This window comes from Bos indicus x Bos taurus, chromosome 20 (assembly GCF_003369695.1).
Source record: "Bos indicus x Bos taurus breed Angus x Brahman F1 hybrid chromosome 20, Bos_hybrid_MaternalHap_v2.0, whole genome shotgun sequence".
NCBI classification, from domain to species: domain Eukaryota; kingdom Metazoa; phylum Chordata; class Mammalia; order Artiodactyla; family Bovidae; genus Bos; species Bos indicus x Bos taurus.
Window position 1 is genome coordinate 6,532,175 of NC_040095.1, and position 13,093 is coordinate 6,545,267.

The following is a 13,093-nucleotide window of genomic DNA, read 5'->3' on the forward strand; positions in this document are numbered from 1 at the left end:
TCACTCTGAAACTTAAACTTTTTTTTAATGGTAAATTTTAATATGTGTTTGTTGTTATTTAGTTGCTAAGCCACATCCCACTCTTTTGGGACCCTATGGACGATAGCCTGCCAGGCTCCTCTGTCCATGGGATTTCCCAGGCAAGAATACTGGAGTGGGTTGCCATTTTCTTCTCCAGGGGATCTTCCCCACCCAGGGGTCAAAACTGTGTCTCCTGCATTGCAAGCAGATTCTTTATCTGAGCCACAGGGAAGCCCTGAATCTTAAATTTTTTAAATGGCTCTCCCTTGCCTTGGGAGGCAGTCCATACTGACTATAGATAACAAGGACTTCTTAGAGGAATAACTGGTCTTGCCTGTTTCTCTGGCCTCATTTCTTGATGACACCCTGCAGTCTTCTAAAAGTACGAGTTGTCTTCTCAGTTCTGCCAGAAAACCGCTGTTCTACAGGCACGTCCTCATTTCCTGTTGGCTCTGCCTGACCCGTGTCACTGTCACAGTACAGGGACTATACAGCACAGTACCTGGCTTAAGTGTATCTTTTTGAAAGATACATGTTGAGTTAATAAAATATAATAATGACTGAGAGGGTGTTAATGTGAATGTTATGGGAAACACACTGACTGAAACCACCCACACTGGCCATGCACCATAGTCACCACTTACGTGAATTATTTTAGAACAGGAGGTCCTGGTAAGGAACACAGAACTAACAAGCCACCACCAACCAGAAGAGTTCGGGAAAGGTCAAAAGGAGACGCCACGTGTCCTACCACCTCCCGGAATCCTTCTTGCTGGCATCCGTCTTGGCTGAGCAATGTGTGCACCGCCATGAAGGACCCTGAGTCAGAATGATCAGCCAGAGACAGCCCAGAAACGAATCCCATCACCATAAAAGCCAAGACCGTGAGCCACATGGCAGAGCAGGTCTCCTGGGTTCCCTCACCCTCCCGTTCTCTGCCTGGGTGCCCCTTCCCAATAAAGTCTGTTGCTTCATCAGCACACGTGTCTCCTTAGACCATTCATTTCTGAGTGTTAGACAAGAGCCCCCTTTAGGCCCTGGAAGGGGTCCCCGTTCCTGTGACATAGTATGTACTGACAGTGAAAGTCACTCAGCCGTGTCTGACTCTTTGCGACCCCATGGATAGTCCATGGAATTCTCTAGGCTAGAATACTGGAGTGGGTACCTGTTCCCTTCTCCAGGGAATCTTCCCAACCCAGGGATTGAACCCAGATCTCCCTTTCCCACATTGCGGGCAGATTCTTTACCAGCTGAGCCATCAGAGAAGCCCAAGAATACTGGAGTGGGTAGCAATCCCTTCTCCAGCTGATCTTCCCAACCCAGGAATTGAACCGGGGTCTCCTGCACTGCAGGTGGATTCTTTACCAGCTGAGCTACCAGGGAAGCCCAAACTAAACACGAAGGGTTTCAAACTCTCAATATTCTGATCCAAAGTCAGACGCCTTATCCATTAGGCCAACGTGGTTCTAGAAGCTTGGATATATACTAATTGAGAAATAGTACGATTAAGTTTATAGTCTAGTGTTTAAAGTCTAGTGTAATTCAGGACAATGGTCAAATTTCTGCTTGACCACTTTGGGTCAGTTTCTTCACCTCTTTAAATGTCAGTTTCCTCATCTCTGAAATAAGGATGTACTATCTGCCTCAAATAGATAGTGTGAGGATTAATCAAGAAAAATTAAGTAAAACATTTAGTATAATGCCTCTTGAGAAACCTATATGCAGGTCAGGAAGCCAACAGAACTGGACATGGAACAACAGACTGGTTCCAAATAGGAAAAGGAGTATGTCAAGGCTGTATGTTGTCATCCTGCTTATTTAACTTTTATGCAGAGTACATCATGAGAAACCCTGGGCTGGAAGAAGCACAAGCTGGAATCAAGATTGCTGGGAGAAATATCAATAACCTCAGGTATGCAGATGACATCACCTTTATGGCAGAAAGTGAAGAGGAACTAAAAAGCCTCTTGATGAAAGTGAAAGAAGAGAGTGAAAAAGTTGGCTTAAAGCTCAACATTCAGAAAACGAAGATCATGGCATCTGGTCCCATCACTTCATGGGAAATAGATGGGGAAACTGTCAGACTTTATATTTTTGGGCTCCAAAATCACTGCAGATGGTGATTGCAGCCATGAAATTAAAAGACACTTACTCCTTGGAAGGAAAGTTATGACCAACCTAGATAGCATATTCAAAAGCAGAGACATTACTTTGCCAACAAAGGTCCGTCTAGTCAAGGCTATGGTTTTTCCTGTGGTCATGTATGGATGTGAGAGTTGGACTGTGAAGAAAGCTGAGTGCCGAAGAATTGATGCTTTTGAACTGTGGTGTTGGAGAAGACTCTTGAGAGTCCCTTGGACTGCAGGGAGATCCAACCAGTCCATTCTGAAGGAGATCAGCCCTGGGATTTCATTGGAAGGAATGATGCTAAAGCTGAAACTCTGGTACTTTGGCCAACCTCATGCGAAGAGTTGACTCATTGGAAAAGACTCTGATGCTGGGAGGGATTGGGGGCAGGAGGAGAAGGGGATGACAGAGGATGAGATGGCTGGATGACATCACTGACTCGATGGACGTGAGTCTGAGTGAACTCTGGGAGTTGGTGATGGACAGGGAGGCCTGGTGTGCTGCGATTCATGGGGTCACAAAGAATCGGACATGACTGAGCGACCGAACTGAACTGAACTGATTGACTTCAATAAGATAGGCAAATTTTTTATATTCCTTTGATTAATAGCAGTCTACCTCTTTAGACATTCATGGTGTTATTTCCACATTTTGGCTTTAAAAAATGCTTTAGTGACATCTTCATACACATAACTTTTTTCTCTTTTTTTCACTGTTTTGAAAATTTTACTTATATTGTTGTCATATAACTATTCAATAGCCATTTGGGGAAATACACACGGTAAAAAAACATTAAATTGTAGTTAATTTTTTCTTATTTTTAAAAGGTTCCTTATGTATTAAGGGGAACATTCATACTTTCATCACTTTTGATACGTATCAACCAGTAGCTTTTTATGAAATACAGACTCCTTATTCTGGTTTTAGGATCCCTCTTGACATCTTGATTCTTCTACTTGCTTTTAATTAAAAAATGAAAAGCTTAATTATAATTTTCCATATATTCTTTACGTACTTGGCATGGCAATTACTTTGGCCAGTAACTTGTTTCCAGACTAAAAGGGCCATTTGTTATCCCTCCTCACAGCAACATTTGAGACTTACTGAGGTCATGTATGAAACGCGCAAAATCAAATGAACTAAATGATCAAGTATAAGGTATTTGTTTTTTAATGTTTATTTATTTTTGACCTTCACTTCAGCACGGAAACTTGTAGCTGCGGCATGTGGGCTCCTGTTCCCTGACCAGGGGTCAAACCTGGGACCTGTGGTGGGAACGGGGAGTTTCTGCCACTGGATCACCAGAGAAGTCCCAAGATACTCATTTCAGGGTCAGGGAGCAGTGTGTTTTCTTCATCAAATACCAGATAGGTAAATCACAGGGAGCGCTGATTTCTTCAGAATGCCGCTCCTTAGGACAGCAGCAAAATCAGAAAAGCATCTATCTAGTAAGTATCCATAGTAGAGAAGAGTGTTCTTTGTTCCTAGCCACAGCAAGGAGATAGTGTTTAACTTTGAATTTCCGTGAGGACTGCGTTCGTTGTCGAGTAATGGAGAAGACTAGAGCAGTCTGGGGTTGCTGTGGTAGCTCTCTGTGTCATCATTACTCCCAGTTCCTATTTCTTGGCTCTGGCACGGTTCACACACGGGTTTCATTCTCTTGGTGACAAGATGGCTGCTCTCATCCGAGGGGTAAGTCCTTCCAAGCAGGAAGAATAAAAAGTACAAACAGCAAAAGGCAAAGGGATCACTCGGTGTGTCTTTTGTCACTAAAATAAAACCTTTCTTGGAAGCCATACCAAGTAATCTTCTGTTACATTTCATTGGCCAAAATGATCATAAGCTGCAAGAGGAGTGAAAGAAAATAGCTTTGGCTGGACACATGACCACCCTGAACAAAATTAGATCTGACAGAGAAAAAGGGAAAATAGATATTAACTAGGCAACGTGTTGTATGAATATAAATGTGTAATTTTTCTTTAGTGAAAGTGCTGAGTTAAAACTCAACATTCAAAAAACTAAGATCATGGCATCCAGTCCCATCACTTCATGGCAAACAGGTGGGGAAACAATGGAAACAGTGACAGACTTTATTTTCTTGGGCTTCAACGTCACTGCGGACAGTGAGTGCAGCCATGAAATTAAAAGACACTTGCTCCTTGGAAGAAAAGCTATGACAAACCTAGACAGTGTGTTAAAAATCAGAGACATTATTTTGCTTAAAAAGTTAGTCAATGTTATGGTTTTTCCAGTAGTCATATACAGATGTGAGAGTTGGATCATAAAGAAGGCTGAGCAGTGAAGGATTGATGCTTTCGAACTGTGGTATTGGAGAAGACTCTTCAGACCCCTTGGACAGCAAGGAGTTAAACCTTGCTTTAGGATCCTAAAGGAAATCAACCTTGAATTTTCACGGGAAGGACTAGAGCTGAAGCTCCAATACTTTGGCCACCTGATGCGAAGAGCCAACTCATTGGAAAAGACCCTGATGCTGGGAAAGATTGAAGGCAGGAGAAGAAGGGGATGACAGAGGATGAGGTGGTTGAATGGGATCACCGACTCAATGGACATGAGTTTGAGCAAGCTCTGGGAGATGGTGAAGGACAGGGAAGCCTAGCATGTTGCTGTCCATGGGGTCGTAAGAGTAGGATACGACTCAGTGACTTAGCAACAACAATAGGAAAAATATCACATTTTCTTTCTCTTAAACTGAGCCTAAACTTACCAAATACTCTGTGCTTTAACTTATATATCATGTTAAACTGAACCAAAAGAACAAATGTAACTGGTCTTCTCAAAGTTGTTATTACTCTTGTTCTTCAAGTTCTTTTTTCCTCAATGCATAGTATCATTCAGGAATTTGAAATCTTCAGATAGTAGTAGTATTTGACAAAGAAAACCCCGACAAGATACTGTTTTTAATACTGAAAGCATTCCTGTGACATACTTTATATACCTGGGTAGGAAATAAAGCATTCTTCTAGGGTGAGTAGGAAAGATGACTAGATTACCTTTTCACTTCCCTTTTAACATGGCTGTCACTATTAGCTAACTGGTTAACTAGGTGGCTAGTATTTTAGATCTAGAGGTGCCTGGGCTACCTTAGTCCTGAGAGCTTTTTCACTGTAATTTTATGAATTTAAAACATACATATGTATATGTGTATATACATGGATATACACTGGACCCTACTTCTGTTGCAGGGAGGAAGCCAATTCTGACTCCATTGTGGAACTGTTTCTTTAACTTGCTTTTCGTTGTTTTTGTTATTATAATCATACAGAATGGTTTGTTCAGGGAATCCTGCCCCTCTGCCTGACTGTTAAAGTACCTTTGTTCAGAACCCTGTTCACCTGTGGATGGCAGGAAGGAAGAAATTAACATATCCCCTGCCTGAGGCTTGCCATTCTAGATGTTTGCAAGATTAATGGCCTTTCTCCTTTGCTTCCTCACCTCCCCTCATCTCTGATCTATAAAAGAACCTGGTATCCAGATACTGTAAGACGGTTATTTTCAGGCGCTAGCCTACCTTCATCTTGGTCTCCCGGCTCCCTGATTAAAGTTTCTTCCTTTCCTCAATGCCTCCTCTCTCGGATTCACTGCCCTATCTAGCTGCAAGCAGAGCGAGCCTGGACTTGGTAACAATTCTGCCCATTAAGCCTAATGGAGGGTCAGAGATGGTGGTGAATCTTTTCTTCCATTCACTAAATAAATATATAAATCAAATGTATAACTGTTCTCTGGAATTTGGGGAAAAAAAAAAAAACACTTGGAGAGCAATTACCCTTAAAAGATGTGGAAAGTTGTTTTGTTTGCTTTTCAAAAACTAACAGATTATATAATTTTGCTTAATATATATGTGAGGAAGTCTTACAAGTTTTCTTTTAACTAAGGATTTAATTTCCTCTTCATGTCCAGGAAAATACTACTGCATCTAAGAAATCTTTTAAAGATGAAGACACTGGCATTTGGTATGTTTTAGGGCTTCAAAAGCAAAATTCAATCATATGGCATAAGATTTTGTGTCCATGAAAGGTGGTATGAAACACTGATTAACGGAGTTTGCTCTGGAGCCGAACTGCCAGGATTATTAGCTATGTGACCCTGAGCAAATTACTTAGCTTCTTTGTGTGCCTCAATTTTCCTGTCGATGAACTGGGCATAACATTACTATGTCCCTCAAAGGGTGGTTATGAGAATTAAATGAGCTGATTTCTACAAAGAAGTTAGTAGAATGCCTTGCAGCTTGCTAACAATTACTAGCCATTAGTCATTATTAGCCACTAGCCATTATTTTAGCCATTAGGAATTTCTCTTTTCTAATACAATTTAAGGGCCCTTTTCTGGGTCATTTATATCGGCAATCTCTATGTCTGGAGGTGTTGCAAGTTTCTCTTACCATGGTTTTATTTCCCTTTTGACATATGCTAACAATGCAATGAGAACTCTGAACATATTTCTTTCTGCTTATAACTTAACAAAATAATAATTAAAGCAAGCATAAAGTGTTAGTTGCTTAGTCGTGTCCGACTCTTTGTGACCCCATAGATTGTAGCACACCAGGCTCCTCTGTGCATGTCCAAGGAATTTTCCTGGCAAGAAGACTGGAGTGGGTAAGCCGTTCCCTGCTCCAGAGGATCTTCCCAACCCAGGGACTGAACCCTGGTCTCCTGCATTGCGGGCTTCTGCTTTGCAGGCTTCCCTGGTGGCTCAGATGGTAAAGCGTCTGCCTGCAATGCAGGAGACCTGGGTTCGATCCCTGGGTCAGGAAGATCCCCCGGAGAAGGAAATGGCAACCCAAACCAGCATTCTTACTCATGGTCCGAGTAGCCTGATAGGTTACAGTCCATGGGGTCGCAAAGAGTCAGACTAAGAGATTTCACTTTCACTTTCACTCCTGCATTTCGGGCAGATTCCTTACCCTCAGAGTCAACCAGGGAAGCAAGCATATACAACAACAAGAATCAAAGCTATAGAACTCTTACTCCTTTAAGACAAAAGCTTCAAAGCATATTTTAAAATATTTTGGTAGCGATTTATAGCATGTATTAATCTGATAGACTCATTTTTTTTCAGTTCTTTATCCACTTAGAGCCCATGGGTCTTCAGAATATGGGTAAAAACAGAAGCAAGGTATTGTGTATCTCAGCCAAAGAGGGAAGTAAATGATGATTTTTTATTTTTTTCAGTTAAAACACTCAGAGCTTTATCTTGTTGCAAGTGAAGAGAATAAAGCCAGAGTTTCCTTACTTGACACTCTTCATGAGGAGACAGCAGTTCTCCACCAGGGCTCACCAGGAAAGATCCTTGCCACAGAAAGAGAGCTGCTTGAATGAGCAACCACTGGAGTCTCTCTTTTAGGGGCTAGGTGAGTGTGACTTTGATTACTAAAGCATGGTCAGACACCTGAGAGATAGCTTCCCATGCATAAGTGGCCACCGACTACAATAACAGCTAAAATCCAACCACACTCATGCATTTCAAACATAAAAAGTTGCATTGGCTAGCTTTACTCTAAGGCCCAAGTCTTCAACACCTGTAGCCTGGTAGCCAAAAGGACATCTTGCCAAAGTGGCAATCCTTTGGAATTGCCCCGGGGACTCCGATTTACAAATAGCCTGAAATAACTTCATTCATTTCAGATTTGCTGTGAATAAAAGCCTGCTATTCAAAATTCCTGCTCAATTAAATCTTATTCAGTGTTAAGGGCCAGAAAAATGGTAAATACTTTATAACATTTAAGATTTCTGTTAATTAAATATTACAAATAGAACATTAGAGATGTGAAATTGATTTTTATGAGCAACTAGAAAAGTCTATTTGGTGAAAAACATGAGTTAAATATATCTCTATCAACAAGTGTTATTGACTTCGTTGACTGTTAGTAAATTCAAGAAAGGCTGGAACTGCGATTGCTTAATATTTCCGAGGAATTAAAGAAGCAATTTCAAACCTATTGGATGAGCTGAAAACAATGCCGCAGCTCTTGAATGGTGAGTTTATTTTCCAGAGATTACGGATTAACACAATACTATTCCTCAATTCATTTATTATGGCCTGCATTACTTTAAAGAAATCTATCTCTCTTTAAATACTTGAGAGCTTGTCTTCTTCATTGGGAGTGTAATTAGCAAAAGGGCCCGGGGCGCTAAGGCAGACGAAATATGCTGGGAGAGGAAGGGGAGGAGAGGAGGGTGGAGCCGCCGTTCGCCTGGGGATAGTTTGCGTGTGCTAGACTAAGAAAGAGGAAAGGTCAACGCGGGAATCTGGTGGTTCCTGGTAATCCCAAAATGGAAGTCTTGTCTTGTCCAGATTGGGTTTTTCCAGATTGGGAATGGGGCTCTCTACCTCCTTTCTGCTTCCATCCTCCAGCGTGGCAGAGGATTTAGGAGGGAGGTGGCGGGCGGGTGCCAGTGGTCCTCGCCCGCACTCTCTGCATCCCGGCCCGAGGTCGGCTGGCCTCGCCCACCCTGGGTAAATTCCCGGAGGTCCCGCCCCTCGCTGGAGAACTCCCCAGGGAATGCAAACGGGCGTCTGCGAATGTTGACAGTCAAGGAATACGCACTTTCAGCGTCGAGGTCCCCGCGGCTTACCCGCACCTATTTTTATAGCTAAGCCAAGGTCACTCTTTAATACCCGGCCAGCGCCTGAGCTGCGGCGTCGCTCCCTGCCTAGCGACGGCAGCCGGGGCGGGGAGAGGGGCTGCGGGGGGCGGGGCGGGGCGGGGGCCGCGAGGCGCCCCCCGGCCGGCCGAGCTCACACCTGCCCGGCGCCCGCGAGACCCGTGAGCGGGGCCGGAGGCAGGGCGGCGTCCCCGGCGCCAAGGAGGGGCCGTGCGGCGCGGGCGGGCGGGGGGATTCGCGGTGGGCGCGGGCGCCGTGCGGCCGCAGAGGCTGGAGGCGCTGCGGCGCGAGTGCGTCACTCCGGCGGAGGGCACGGTGGGCTGCGGCCGGCCCGCCGACCAGGAGCCGGGTGTCCCGGACGGGGGGCAGGCGGCCGCACTCGCCCCGGCAGCCGCGAGCGGCGCGGCCCGGGCCCGGCCGGGGGTCGCCGGCGAGCCGCCGCCGGCTCCATTCATTCCCGCGGCTCCGCCTCTTTTCCCGGGCTCCTCCGGCGGCTCCGGCGGCGCGTCCGAGGTGAGTGCGCGGCCCGTCCTGGGCGGGGGTTCCCGGGCCCAGGCCGAAGCTGCCGGGTCCGGCCTCGCGCCCCGCCGGCCTGGCCCCGCACAGCCGCGGGCAGTGACGCGGGCACGAGCTGCGGGCCTCTCCGAGGGCTCGGGCGCGGCGCAGGCCCACGCCGGCCGCTCGGGCTCGGGGCGCTCGTCCAGCTGCGGGCGACTGGCCGGCTCCTCCGAGGGGCGTGCGGGGCGCCCCCAGGTGCGCCGGCCTCCGCGCCAGCGCCACCATTTTGTGTGAGGGAATGCCTCCTTCTTCCTGCGCCCGCCTCGGCCCGCTCCCCAGCTGCTGCCTGCCGAGCCCGCTCCCCTCCTGCCTTTGCCACCTGGAGCCTTTCAGTCCGGGCCGGTGGCCTCGGCGTGGGGGAAGCGGACCTGGTGGCGGGTGGGGCGGAAGCGTTCCGGTTCCGCCACGCAGGTGGCCTCCAAGGATGCTCTGACCAGCTCCCTTACCTGTAACCACGTTTGGATTAGGTATTGTATAGATTCCCTTCTAAAATACAGGTCGTTGCAATTTTGTTCTAGTTCTTGGCTGCCCGTTGTGCAATTTTTCGAGGCCTGTGCCCTAGGAAATCTGGGTGAAGTTTTGGATTGTTTATGTCTCAGGGATCTGGGTTACATTTACTTCAGATGAAGTATCTCACTGGCTTTTCAGCTTCTGGAAGTTGGTCTGAGTGTCTTATGTGGAGTAGATTCTAAATTAACCACGACCCCTTCCTTTTTTGTGATTTCCTTTCAAAACCTCAAATAAAACATTCTCGTGTGAGGATTTTTGAGTGGGATAGGGACAGGTTGCTAAAAGACTACCCGAAGGAAAAGTTGTATTGTGATTCAGAACTGTTAACACATCCTGTCTTTTTCAAGGGTCTTGAGAATTTGGTAGTTCTTGCTTTTAATTTGTCTCCTCACAAATATACTCAAGTTCCTAGTAGGTTGTACCCTGGCCATTGGTATTTTATCACTGCATCACAGACAGGGATTAAAGCCTGGAATGGTGGCTGTTGCATAATACACACAGTTGGGCCCTGGAGGGAATTCACCAAAATGGATCTGGGTTTGACTTGCCTTGTGTGTCTGCTTGCATGTACAAAAGATGTACAGGTTGTCTTTGCAAGCTGTGTTTTGGTTTTCTCCTACAAGAGGAACGATTTTGATTAGCTAATATGCACAAGGTTAAGTTTTTGGTATATGGACAAGACTTTAAGTTTTTGGTTTTTAAAAATCTTTGCTTGTCTCTTTTGGTTTGTGGGGTGGGGGGCAATGTGGGTGCGAGCCCAGGGAATGTGGTGGTGAGAGTCCATTTGTGATAAGACTCGCAGCACAAACAATGATAAAATATCTCTTTCACGGAAAGCTTGTATGCTGTCATAGTGGACTCCTCTGAATTTATGATGAGGATTGGTTTAGGGAACTTAACTTCTATGAGTAGCAACATTGCCTGCTCCTTGAGTGATTACAATCTAAGATGCTTTATCTGTGGATTTTAGATTCTAACAAGTTCCAGATTAGTCTGGTCTTTTAAGTAGTATTCAAATCATTACGAATTCCTTTAATAGCTATGTAATATACCTCAAACAAAAGATTTAACTTTGATTTGGAGAAAAAATATTTTATAATTAGATGTTTTTGAGAGTCATCTATTTAAACTTTTTAAACCCATCCACTCTAAACTTACTTCTGATTAGTTGAAGACTCTTTGACTTATTCTGTCTGAAAATAAATGATTCCGCATCATGTACCATCCCTAGCAGAAATGCAATGCCTCTCCCTGCTGACATGTTTTTTGGAGAATTAGGTGAAAGGGACCTTGGACCTTGAGAGATGAGTCTTGTTTTAGAGAACTTAAGGATTGCCTGTGCTCTGACTGGACCTGTTGTAGGTCCCTGAGGATTGACGTTGTTCCTGCCAGGAAGTTCAGCACAGAGTAAAAAGAGAAAAAAAGAGCATGATTTTAGTTACTAGCTTCTCCAATGAGATGTTAGTTTTAGGTTACACCAGAGGTAGCTTTCATTTATTCAACAAACACTGAGTATCCGATGCTGTGGGGTGCAAAAACAAACTCCACTCTTAAGATGCTTATAGTCTAGCATTGTGGATTAAAATGTTACAAATTCCTTAATCTAAATGCCCAGAGATTTTTGCTAATATGTTTTGGGAACAAATCAATTTAGTAAATTGCCTTTTTTAAAACAGCCCAGATTGCATGTGGGGGGACCCCTGCATTTATGGATTCAGGAGAGGAGAAGAGGGTTCAGTTGCTGAAAGAAACTGAGAAAGGAAGGAAACTAATAAACTTGAGAGTATTGTCCAAGGAAAGAGAAACTTTACAGTAGTCAATTGGGTCTGGTCTGTCATAAGGACAAGAGGGGTAAAATGAAAATAATCCCTTGAATTTGGGAATTGAGAGGTTATTATTGGAGGAGTGATATCAGTATAGTGATAATGGAGAAGCCAATTTCAGTAAATAGCTATAGAGAAAAAGTCAATGAACTTGACTTTTTGTTGTACAATGATAAAGTAATAAACTGTATTGATAAGGAATTTAGTCTATAAAGTCTTTATACATATTAGTAATGCTTTCAAGTTTACATCAACCGGCCCTTCATATATCAGATGAACTTACTCTGATTCTTAACAGTAGTTATTATTCAGAGGCAGTATAATTCCACAATTTAAGCCAAATAGATACGTTTGAACCTTGCCTTGTAAGAGTAGTTATAATACAGCTTATCTCAAAATGTTAGCAGAATTAAATGTGATGACATTCCTAAAGGTGAGCTACTACGAGTATCGTCATCAGTGAAATTAGAATTTTTGTTGTTTAAGTATCGAGGGACTGAACTGTGTTCAGTCTGAACACTGAACTGTGTTCCTCAACTTTTTCTCCTTTTTATTATCTTCTCCCCACAGTCATGCAGTATACAGTACTTTTTTGAGGTACATTTCAAAACAATGACTTTTTCTTTTTTAAAATTGTGATTTCTCTACTACTTGTCAGAGCTTTTGCTCTTCATGAGATAAAGTATAACCAAAATGAGTTGAGTTGGTAGAGTTCAAATTAAAAACAAGAAAATCTTTTGGTTTTCATTAGTTTGTGTATTAATGTGGGGAAATGACTGTTGTTTTGAAAAATTGAATGTAATTTATATAGTCCCGCATATAGCTCTTGTGGATCCCAGAATAAGAATCTACTCATTTTAGATCTGGATACTTCCCTTGAGATCCAGTGGTTAAGACTCTGCACTTCACTGCAGGGGGCATGGGTTTGATCCTTAGGGATCTACTATCCCACATGCTGTGTGGTAGGGCCAAAAAATAAAAGTAAAAAAAAAAAAAACACATTTTTTATATCTGGTCCTATTTTCTATTAATTACATATGCATATGAGTGGCAAATCTAGCTATATTTAGCAAAAAGCAACCACATGTTCGAAGTATTGATATTTAGCTTTGTAATTTAATGCATATTTAAAAGTATTTGAAATTTCAAGACTGAGGAGATTTATTGATAAAATTTTCTAGACCATTAAAAAAGAAACCAAGGTGATTCTGAGTGAAGTGAAACTTCGGTGAATACTAACTTTTTACATCTGAGCAGCTTTTCAAAATGGCAACAACAACAAAAACCATAGTTCTATAAAATGATTCCCGTGATTTTACAGTTGGCATATACAAATAATCACTCAGCTGAATTCCGTGGACTCTTGGCTCTCCTTTCTAGAACTGGCTTAGATGAAAACGGATGTCCTTGTGCCTTGGGTGGAGAGATGTT

General features: G+C 43.6%; 1 protein-coding gene across 4 annotated transcripts in view; it reads left to right on the forward strand.

Moving 5' to 3' along the window:
• Nucleotides 1-8,346: 8,346 nt before the first annotated feature.
• The window catches only part of FAM169A (family with sequence similarity 169 member A), a 65,551-nt gene continuing 60,804 nt past the window's right edge, over nt 8,347-13,093 (forward strand). Inside the window, exon 1 of one of the 4 annotated variants that reach the window (XM_027520026.1) lies at nt 8,347-8,427. The gene's annotated coding sequence lies outside the window, so the exon portion shown is untranslated. Of the gene's footprint in view, nt 8,428-8,646; nt 8,770-9,161; nt 9,285-9,707; nt 9,797-13,093 lie in introns of those variants that run through there. The other 3 variants (XM_027520025.1, XM_027520022.1, XM_027520023.1) reach the window with 3 other exon arrangements.